The 12,157-nt window shown below is 38.8% G+C and overlaps 1 protein-coding gene across 2 annotated transcripts in view; it reads right to left on the bottom strand.

The window, feature by feature from the left end:
• Window positions 1–11,825, bottom strand: part of LOC119720116 (ras-specific guanine nucleotide-releasing factor RalGPS1-like) — a 48,448-nt gene extending 36,623 nt beyond the window's left edge. For both annotated transcript variants that reach the window (XM_038189664.1, XM_038189666.1), the window contains exon 1: window positions 11,722–11,825. The gene's annotated coding sequence lies outside the window, so the exon portion shown is untranslated. The remainder of the gene's footprint in view (window positions 1–11,721) is intronic.
• Window positions 11,826–12,157: the final 332 nt, after the last annotated feature.

Below are 12,157 nucleotides of genomic sequence, written 5' to 3'. Positions count from 1 at the left end.
TACATCAAGTCATACAAAATACATGTACACTAGACGTGTATGCCAACGAACAATTACAGACGTGACCTGTGCAACGATAATACCCTCAATCATGCGTGAATACTTCAGATCCATAGATGATTATTCCCTAATCAAAATACCTGGTATTTCCCAACATTCAGTGACTGCAGTTTCAAAACTCTGTCTGATCAAATAAATAGCAAAGTTCTGGTTTTTTTCCCCAGTTTCTTTTAAACACATTTGTGGGAAAAACCCATAGCAATTTATAATCATGGGGTTGACCCATGAGTCATACTGTAAATAATAAAAGCGTCCCATTTTGTGGTACGTTTCACCGGTATGGTATGCGAAGTTTTTGTCTGTTTGAAGGACTTTGCACTATTCAACATCTAATCACGGGTGAACTTCGATCTCTGTGAGACTCCAATTTCTCGTTAAAATTCTACACTGAAAATCTCTATCTCGTCAAATCCTCCTTACTCTGAAGTGCAAATAAACACTCGTTGGTACACAGATAAGCTCTTCAGTGTTTTTTATGGTCTGCTAGAATATACTGGTTGTCCAAGTGGCACATGATGTGGAATATTTCAACTTAAAGGGAATGTACAACATTTGCTTTTGCTGCAATTTTCAGAAATAAATGGATTTGGAGCATTAGTATGTTATAGCAAATATTCTCGAAATGACTTGTTTCAAGTTTTGGGCTTGTAGATGCTGGAAAAAAACCATGAAAACCAATCATGTTCTTGTAGTCTGGTTCCCTGACCCCACTTTAGATGAAACGGAGCAATCATGACTTAGGGTCAGAGAATCAGTCTAGCAGGCTTGTACCCCTTCACAGGTGTGTAATCAATTGCAAAGAAAACGCGGAATAACTAATTATGAAATATTAGGGGCAGTTTTTGAAAAAAAGCCTGTTTTCTCCAACGCTGGTCGGCCGACCAGCGTTGGAAAAATACCATTTTTCTTGAAAATGACAGCACACCAGGAGCCACAATTTTACAGGATGCTTTAGACTGTCATTCCCTAACAATCTAGTGAGATATTTCATGATTATTTAATCATTTCATTTTGTGATGTTTGCAAATGTTGTATCTTCCCTTTAATTTTAAGCTAACCCTTCAAAATCCAACTGCATGTTTTGTTGGAATCTGTTGGAGCGAGTACTGCACTTGTCAACTGATTAAGCGGTACATGGAGTTTAAGACCTACCACAATAATCAGAGTCCAACAGTGTTGAGTTACCCATATATGGTGTTGGATTTTGCAAGGATGAGAACGGTTCCTAGTAGGCCTACCGGTACCTTTGGAATTAGGGTTAAAGATATAGTCCATCATTTGTAATTTGTGCATTTTGTTCGTTTGAAGCAACAAAAGTGCTCAAAATCTAAAGAAGGGTGCTGAACAACTAACCTGAGGAAGTTTCAGCTCAGCTTCAGCTGTATATTCCGAGAAAAACAGCATTCTAGGATCTCAATTTCAAATCAAAAGTTGCTGAATCATGTTTTGAATCGGGCCTGAATTCAGCGTCCGAGACACGTTCTCACTGAGCCGATTGCAGCTACGCAATGTCGCACACTGATCCTACAAATTATAGCAACCGCGCGCGTGCGTGTGCGTCGTGAGGACGCTTGCGCGCTTCGCCGAATAAAAAAAACGAACTACTAACGGAAATTTCCAACGGTGCGTCTTTAGATGCACCGTTGGAAAGGCCTTCTTTCGTTGATAACTTCAAAATGACAGCTTGCCAGAAAGAATAATTTCACAGGGAGTTTAGTCCCCTTACTATCTTTCAACCAAGTATGTTTTTCAACAATAATTACGCCAGTTACTTTTCGGATAGCTGCAAATGATGGACCATAGCTTTAAAGATGTGTGCTCTTTAACCCTCAGGTGCAAACAAACAGTCTGTACCAAGTTGTCTTTGCAGTCCAAATCACTGAAGTGACTGTTTTCAACAGTGAAGAGCACCAAGCGTATAAAGCAGGATTGACTGGCTGTGACTGTTAATGTTACTTGATACAGCTGTGCTCTGACTGTACATGTACCGTAGGTGATTGATAAGCCAGCTGTGCCTACCACTTGCCTGCTTTTGTCTGTTGATTGAATTTGACAAGTCATAGTGCTTGCTAGAAATTTGATCTAACTGTTGGTGACTAGCCTGTGTAAAAGGCATGGCAGGGGAAGAGGATTGATTTTTGACTGTCTGTGACTGTTCAGAGAGCAGGAGGGTTAAAACGTGTAACAATTGATCAGATGCTATAACCACACAGTAATGAACATAGACAAAGCAGGGGAACTCACCGCAAATTCAAGGACAATGAAACTTATGGTACCAGTTCCGGTATGTACTGTACATGTTTACATGTACATGAGTATATGTACACCTACATTTATTAGTGACAAAAAAAATAGTTTCAGATTGCTTCAGATTGCATGGCATTTGAAAATAGGGTAGGTACATGTACATTTGTACATGTACATTGTAGGTGGGGAATTTTTCCCCCCCACATTCCCCTCCCCCCCCCAAAAAAAATTAGGGTAGGGGCTGTTAAAATAGGGTAGGTAGGGTAACCAGAAGCAGAACTACATGTACATGTACATGTATAGTCGTGTTCCCTAACGTGGCGCACTTCGAAGCTTACCCGACTTTCCTCGTGTAGTGTTGCCAAACCTCTTTGTTGACAAACCTCAAATTTATGCAGTAAAATACTGGTGCTTTTACCTTATTATGCCTGTTATTTAACCTCTGTGATCAATTTCGGTTTCATAAAATTTAATCCGAAACTCAAAAACGGTGGCGTCCGGAAATTGGGCACAAATTGGTGGAGTGTTCCCTAACGTGGCGCACTTGAATAAATCTTGGAAAATTCAAAATTAACATTTAAGAATTTCTGTAAACTTGATAAATTCTGATAAATAATTATTATCTCTACTTAGATACCCAGCCAGATGTTTGTCAGAAAATAATTTTTCTTATTTTTCGGGGTATTTTCAAAGGGTTCACTTTGCACTTGAAAATAAAATCGGAATATAACGCCAAAATATATTTTTCTTTTAACTTTGTTACGGGTAAATAAACTCGCGATTTATGAACAGGAGTGTTTAGAACTTGATGAAATTTCACAGAAATTTCTGTGAAATTTCAGTTAAAACTTTTGCTCTAGGTAGGCGCTACAGGAGAAAAATCGAAGTGCGCCACGTTGGGGGCCGCGCCACGTTAGGGTACATCAACAATATTGGGTTTTTTTGGCCTTAGGAGACAATACCACAACATAATACATATGATACTGTACATGTACATACTGTACATGTACCGGTATACACTTTCAAAACTACCAGTGTATGCAACATTTACTGTATTCAAAGTCGATTGCACAGTATGGCTCAACGTGTTTACCGGTACATGTTTGTATCAACATAAACTGCCTTAAAGCTGCAAACTGTTAAAGTTACTTGGACTACAATGACTGCCTCATCACAGATAAATTACTTATTGCATTTTTATAAAAATTTAAGTCCACGTCTCCGGTTTCAAGAATGGAACACATCAATTTCGTCGAAAATATGATGGATTATACCAGAAGCGTGTACAGTCGAGTCTCGTTAATACAAACTCGTTCGAACCTAGCCAAATTGTTTGTTATATCAGAATTTTGTATTAAGATGCACATCAGTCCTATTCATTGTGCACAGAAATGCACAGTCGGGACCAAAACTTTATGTTTGTTATAACCAGAATTTTGTATTAACAGAGTTTGTACTAACGAGAGTCGACTGTAATTGAATACGACCAGGATTATGCATATCATCAGCTTTGCCGATATGTCACTCTTCTCATTTTCAATGATGCCTACAGGCATCCTACATGCATGCACACGTCCACGTTTACATGTTTATCATTTTGCTGTTTCCCAGTGTTTATTTTTAGACCTGAGTTGTTTATTTCACAGAACGACAGGACTCAAAATCAGAAGTGATTCAGACACACATGTACAATGTATGCACACGTACAGATTCACACATAAACGTAGAATAAACGAAATATTTTTACGACTTTGACAGTCACTTCAGGAATTGCTAAATAAACAATCCTAGCACTTGTGTCAACAAGAAGCCAATAGCTAATGTACACACAAGTTACTAGCGACTGTGAAAGTAGCAGGCACTATGTACATGTACATTTCCACAGCAAGATGCTTGCATTCAACATAAACAGTACTGTACATGTAGTCATGTACTTAAAGCTGTAGTCCATCATTTGCAGCCATCCGAAAAGTAACTGGCGTAATTATTGTTGAAAAACAAACTTGGTTGAAAGATAGTAAGGGAACTTAAACTCCCTGTGAAATTATTCTTTCTGGGAAGCTGTCATTTTGAAGTAATCAACGAAAGAAGGCATTTCCAACAGTGATTCTTAAGAAGCACCATAGGAAAATTTAAATTAGTAGTTCGTTTTGTTATTCAACGCAGCGCGCACAAGTATTGGAACGACGCACACGCGCGCGCGGTTGTTATAATTCGTCGGACCAGTGCGCGACGTCGCGTACAGCTGCAATTCAAAACAGTTCAAAACATGATTCAGTAACTTTTGATTTGAAATTGAGATCTTAGAATGCTGGTTTTTCTCGGAATGTACAGCTGAAGCTTAGCTGAAACTTCATCACGTTAGTTGCTCAGTATCCTTTATTAGATTTTGAACTCTTTTGTTGCTTCAAACGAACAAAATGCACAAATTACAAATGATGGACTGTAGCTTTAACTTATATGCCTGACCATTGCAATGATTGGTGCGCGTACTACATGTACTTGTGAGTTTGTCTTAGGCAAAAAAAAAAAAAGGTCGGTCTCTGGTCAGACCGAAGTTCCGGAATTGATGCGGCGACGCATTTTTAAATTTTTTTATTTGGTGGTTTTTTTTTTTTTCAAGCTTGTATTGTACAGACAAGGTGGGTACTATTTTGCTTTTTTGTGTCCTCATTATACATTGGTGTCCTCCATAATTTGCCTTGGTGCCCTTCATCATTTGCCTTGGTGCAATTTCCCCATTCCTTGGTGCTCCATGGTACAAAAATTTGAGGAGGTGCAGCAATAGAGGGTGCTGTTGTAGCTTCCGTGTTAATTTGAAGAAAAAAAAAAAGGTTGACGTGCATGATTAAAATCGACGCGCGCGCTGACCAGAGACCGAGTATTTTTTTTTTGGCCTTACAGTCACTACATGGACATGTGAACAAAAGATGTCCACATAATGCAGGTTGTGTTGACGTTATGTGGACTAAGCCGTGTCCATATAACGTTTCGCCCTCTCTGGAAAACAGTTTTAGAGGCATTTTCGGGTTAGGGTTATCTGTCGCAGAATAAAGAGAAACATTCAAGGATATCAAAAATAAAATGTGGGGTTGAAAGTGTTTTTTTTCTCACAATCTATCGGGACAACACTGATGAAATGCTGTGCGAGGCAACACCCAATGGCCAAGTTCGGGCAAGGACCATTAGTCGACTAGTGGTTGATTTGTGACATACCTTACGCCTGCGCACTGATAGCAACGTGCGAACGTCTCTAGTCAAACGCTGGTCAAAATGTCATCGCAAAACTTCTGGATCTTGGCTCTCTGCTTGCGTTATGAATGCGTGCGGCTATTCGTAGGCTGGTTCCAAATAGTCGACTAGCGTAGTCAACCACCGTCGACTAGACAGAGTTCGGGCAAACGTTACTTAACCATTGGTCAACTATAGTCCTTGCGCGAACTTGACCAATATTGGATCTATTCGAACCTGATGGCTGTTTTGACTTATCGCTATGGTGATATCACAAGGACTGATACTACAGCTGTTGACAATGAGTAGAGGTATGCATGATAGATGTGCGTGACCTTATCAGGTCATCTAAACCCATTCTATCACTAACCTTATCTCACTGGTTGGCATAGTTCTAGGTAATCACTGTGTGAGTAATGTGGTTACACTGTGTCAACAATAGTCTGAGCCTATCAGTAATTGAGAAAGAGGACATAACTAGTGATCTGTCTGCACCATTATTTCAGATTAGGGTACCACGTTGCAGGGCAATGACATAGCATTAAACAGACTGAAATTAACAAAATTTAGCTTCTGGAATGGACTTTCAAAACTGCAGAGTGCTGAATGAATATCAAATATTTGAACTTTTTTTTTCTTCAAAATGGAAATGTGATGCAATCAAGCTAAATGAGTCGTTTGTCGACCCTGGTCAATCTCAGCACTACTGCTGTGAAAACCGCATGCTGATACCATCTTTAGTTCAAAAATTATGGAAGTCGGAACACCAAGAGATGTGATGAAGTGATGTGATGAAGTGGCCCTATTTTGGCCTGTATCTCCAAATGAAAATTCCCGACAAACGACTCATGTAGCTTGATCGCATCACATATATTGTATTTTTTTTCTAAATTATGTGGGGGAAATTAGTAAAGAGAAAGAGTAATTTAGACATTTCAGACATGCACCAGATTTTTTAAAGAACTATTTCAATTTTCTGGCTGAAATACAAGTTTTGAAATGGAAAAATTGAAATGTGAAAATCATGTTATAATATACCCTCTATGGTACATGCAGTGCTTCAATATAATTTCCTTGCTAAATTTGACTTTTTAGGACATGTTGTCGCTTTCTGATGGGTAGGTTAAATGCAGAGAAAAAGGAGTGATGTCCATGTATGGAATTCTTCCCCAGAATGCAAGTCAGATAAAACAAAGCCTGCGCCAAATGTTAAGCATTCATATATCGTGTAAGTGAGTAATGGTGAAATCTAATCATACTTGTACAGGTAGATCCCCTACTGTTCATAAACCTGTCAGGGTCATCTTCAGTTAGATTGAGAATGTGTGATAGGCACAGGAGAGGTCATCAGACAAGATGGGGTTTTGAATTTACAAGTAGACAGTACGTTCCAAGCACACTTGAATAATTATAGTGTTATTATACATTGTACATGTTCACTTCACTGTCTACTGATCTTCACAGTTATATTTCACTTGGGTGTACAATGTGAGTTTAGTCAGATTTTGGACTATGTAAAAAACATGCACTGCCACTCTATTTTTAACCCTCTTGGTATTTAAACAATCAGAGACAGTCAAATTTACTTTCACTTCCCCTGCTATACTTTTAACAAAGGCTAGTCACCAGCAGTCAGATCATATGTCAAGCAAGCACTGTGACTAGTCAAACTGGGTCAACAGACAAAGCAGGCGAGTTGTGGTCACAGCTGTTTTATCACTCATCCGGAGTCAAAGCATAGCTGAAAGCCTGAATCAAGTTAATGAAATCATCCCAGCATGTCTAATGTCTATCCTGTTTTATGTGGGCCGAGAATTTTTAACTGTTGAAAACAGTCACTTGTTTGATTTTGACTGAAAGAACTACTCGTACTTGGCACAGAATGTATGTTTACATAGATTAATTACATAGTATCTAGTCATATAGTAAGCACCAAAACATGTTCAGGTTGATACAAACACAGCATATATATTTTAAATTTATAAATATGCTTTTTAATAACTCAGGTATGCAATTGAAAAGTAGCCCAAAAAGGGACATTTTTCGCATTTTTTTCAAATGCATCGGCGTGAAGTGAAAAACCAGGAAATCAGCCGATCTGAGGCTGAACAATACAAAAATACATTGAACATTGTTTGACTGAATCATTTGTTTCACTTTACTACCGTAATTGTGAAATTCAAAACGAAATAGAAACTACGATATCAGTTGCCAATTCCGTTAGTAATTCAACTGATTACAATGAGAAAAATTATCAAAATCAGATTATTTTTTACAGCTGTTGTTTTTGTTCTTCTCTTTTTTTTCCTCTAACCATTAAAGAAACCTGCGCTCCACTTTATCTAATTGTGTAATTAAACAGGGCTTTAAAAAAAAAAAAAAAAACCAGAAAAAAAATTCAGCTGGGGTGTTAAAACAGGTGTTAAAAAAACTTCCAATTACTGTACGAGACAAATGCGCATGGTCAGACTTGGGCCATCATGTGCAGAAAAGCATACAAAACAAAATCAGGCCAACTTCACTCACTCGTTAGTTGACTAAATTCTCTAAAATTTCTCAAGGCATCGACGGTCCGAAATTTCACCAGCCTAGTTTGAGATCTCAGTAAGCCTCAGTACTAATGACGTCACACTTTGTTTACATGTGCACTTTCCTATGGAGCCAGTGGGGTCAACGGTCCACTGAGCACCATAGGAAAGCAAAAAGCACACGCATTTAAACAAAGTGTGACGTCATCAGTACTGAGGCTTATTCAATTTGTAAAAATGACCTTTCTTTAATATTTCGCACCCGAGAGTGAAGTCAAGTGATTTCAGTTTGAAGGTTTAGACTAGACTGGTACATGTCCAACTTGTTGAGACGATTGACCCTTCAGTAGTCTGGTGGCATGACAGTGGAGATAATGTATAGAAATAGAGACTAGGTACCAGATGTTTTTTAATACAGTTGAATGATGCAGTACTAAAGTGGTGTTGGATTGGTTGCTCCATGCACCAGTCTATTTTCTTGTATCCCATATTTTTACTATCTTACACATTGGGACTCTCATACACAGTATTAAAGGGAAGATACAACATTTGCAAACATCAAAAAACAAAATTATCAAATTATCACGAAATACCTTGCTAGATTGTTAGAGAATGAAAGTCTTTGGCATCCTGTAAAATCATGGCTCCTGGTGTGCCGACATTTGAAAGAAAAATTGTATTTTTCCAACACTGGTCGGCCGACCAGAGTTGGAGAAAACTGTCTTTTTTCAAAACCTGCTACTAATTTTTCATTTAGTTATTCCGTATTGTCTTTGCAATCGATTACACACTTGTGAAGGGGTACAAGCCTGCCAGACTAATTCTCTGACCCTACAATTCCCCAAAGTCTATAAATTTCTCTGTTTCATCTTAGTTGGGGCAGGGAATTGCTACAAGCACATGATTGGTTTTATTGTTTTTTCAGCATTTACAGACCCAAAACGCGAAACAAGTCAGCTTAACAAGATTTGCTGTAACATACTAATCCTCCAAATCCGTGTATTTATGAAAATTGCAGCAAAAGCAAATGTTGTACATTCCCTATAGGAGTCTCAAATGTTTGGACTAAACAATGTATGTATGTATGCAGACAGATTTGTGAATGTAGTATTTATTTTACAAATAATTGGTCTCTCTGGTAAAGTCATGGGGCAGGTGAACAGTTTGAGCATGGAGCTCCATGGTTTGAGAGAGTTCAATTTCACCATTAAACACCTTGGGAGGCAAAAAGGGGCTTGGTTTTTGACCTCCTACGGTGGGTCATGTCAGGTCATGTAACCCTCAGTCGGTGGTGACTGAACTTCATCTCACTGCACTTTCTTCAAGGGTTTTCAAATTCCTTATTTCTTGTGATACCAACTGCGGCCTTCAGAAAACGAAATGAAACTGCAACCTTGCCCTTTGGCCTGTACCCCTGTGCACTATTCCAACTATTTTCCCACGAGAGAAATAAAGTTAACCACAGGAGTTGTAAATCTGACAACAGATATGGGTTCATGTTCAATTCCAGTTAAGGTGAGAGTAAAGCCAATGTTTTTCATCGCTCTTTGGTTTAGTATTACTTGTACTTTCCGTTTCAAAGAATTCACCCTGGACAGGAATTTGTTGACAAAGAAGTTTGAATATATAGTGCAGAACATGTACATGAGCATCAAAATGCATTTTCGGAGTAGATAGAACAAATATCAGCGTACGCAGCGATTTGTGTAAGATTACCCTGTTCTTTACTGAACTTACCAAACTAGTTAGCACCATTACAAACCAAAAGGAACATGTATAGGAATATATCGTATAAAGAGGGCAGGGTTTTTATTTTTTGAGGGACATTTTAGGGTAAAGCAATGATTTAGACGATAAAATGCAACACGAAACTTAAGATGATGATCGCATGGCACCAACTGTAAAATGCGTAAGAAAATTGTATTTTCTACCGCAAGAAACTTTTCAAAATTACAAAAAATTGTGTCGTCAGAAGAGAAGTCTGCTTTCACTTTGGAATGATAAAAAAAACACCCTACATTGTAACTCTAAAAACGGGCTCTACTCAGTAAAGGTAATGACAGTCTTCATAAACCATGAATATGTAACAAAAAGAATAAAAGATATGTCACTCGTTGTATACAACGCCATGCTTATGTCATTTTGAACCTAGCGAAATTTTTGAGAGGCCGTTGTTTTAGGGTCTCTTGCTACCACACTAATAGAGGAATAGGTTATGTCTCCAGCGCTACATATGATGTGAATGAATATGAGCATGTGGAAAGATTTCCATATATACGAAGTTCACTCAACACCCTGTGTACAAACCCTATGAGATTGGACTGAAAGATTCTAAGTGTTTTCTAAGAAAACGCCTGTATTTTCTCAATGCTCAAATTGACTTTGATGACATGAAATTGCTATCTGGGGGCTTGTTAGTCAATACAGAGGAAAATTAGTGAACTTCGCATATATGGTAATCTTGCCGAGCATGTCAGCTGGAGTTACTCAAGCTAATGTCATCGCATGATCTCTTCTGATGATCTCACTTTCACGTTTGCCATCTTGTATTCTTGGTTTTTTAATTCTAGTCTGTTTTCTGGTCGTTGTCTTTTACCCCTAATTTTCCTCATAAATCAAAGCCCTGCCCTCTTTCGGCACAATTGCAGAATACCCCGCCACTCGATCTATGCACCTCATAGCAAGCTACGGAGTCACGGTTGATTGCCCTCAATAAACCTTCTCACTCTCAGCGCTACATGTATGTACTATGCGTCATGCTCCACTGCACTCCCACTCCGTATCGGCGTAGCCGGCAACAGGGTAGGCCTAGTTGGTTTGGACTTTGACTTTTTTTCAGCAACTCCCATTACTTTTGTGTTGCTTCGTTCTCAAGCATTATAACTTTATTATAAATAAGGACTCCCACTTCGTATCCGCGTAGCCGGCAACAGGGTAGTTGGTTTGGACTTAAAACAATTTTTCAGCAACTCCCATTACTTTTGTGTTGCTTCGTTCTCAAGGAGACCCCCACTCAGTATCCGCGTAGCTGGCATCTCCATCTCCATTGTTTAAGTCAGCAAAATATCCTGCCGGATACATCAACGCTAACTTGCGCACTGCGTGTGGAAATAGACTACTGGTGGATATTACTGAAATGTCCCTTGAATTCAGCTAGTGTTGCGCTGTTCACAGCAGCCGAGGAGAGTGAGTTCCAGTGTTTAACAGTTGACACGAAGAATGAATCTTGGAAGGCCCTAGCTTTGTGACTGACTTGAATGAATTTTTGGTTGTTTCCCCTTGTATCTCTGGTATTGGGCTGAACTTCTTTTCCAGTGATTCCAACCTCGTACTCGTAGCCAGAGAATTTAGGGGTGTATTTCCGAGTGGCGGGATATTCTGCAATTACTCCCTTCTTTCCACAAAATTAAACCTGCTGATATTCAACATCAAGAAGGCGTCCACGGTCTAGTGACAGTGTTCAGATGCGTCAAGAAATATCACTAGAAATTGAGAATGTCACTTTTTGTTTTGACTAATTTGAGTGTCACATTTTCAGTTATTTTGGTCCTTTTTTAACATAGGAACGGGGTCTTGTGGATTACCAAATACACGTCCAACTACATCGTAGCAGAAATCTTTTTAACGTGTTTAATGAGAAAAAAAAGTCACTCACCAAAATTTAACTGCCAGAAATCCAGAATAAAGTGCCAGAGTGCCAGAAATGAAAACACGACCGTCTGCTGTCCACGAGCCAACATACAAAATGTAGGCCTACATGCGCATATGCATGATATCGCATGCACGACAAATCTGATAGAAATTTACACTGGTATTCGATTGCCCAAATAGCAAAAACGTGCACGCTCTGAAATTGCAGAATACCAGCTACATGAATGATATCGCTCCTTGTAGGCTGGTCTCCTGCAATGTCAACACAGATGCTGCGTTTTACGATGCGAGTGTGATACAGGTACCAGACACATTAAAGGAGTAGCTTCAAATTGAATTAAAGAGCAAAAAAATACCTAATAAATCCTTTTTTAACAGCACTTATTTCGACTAGATGTCTTTTGCAAGAATAAAAAATGAAACCATAGGTATATATTCTT

The sequence above is a fragment of the Patiria miniata genome, unplaced genomic scaffold (assembly GCF_015706575.1).
Source record: "Patiria miniata isolate m_02_andy unplaced genomic scaffold, ASM1570657v1 HiC_scaffold_9, whole genome shotgun sequence".
Lineage (NCBI taxonomy): Eukaryota > Metazoa > Echinodermata > Asteroidea > Valvatida > Asterinidae > Patiria > Patiria miniata.
The sequence above is the reverse complement of the archived record's forward strand: the minus strand, read 5'-3'. Positions and strand labels throughout refer to the sequence as shown.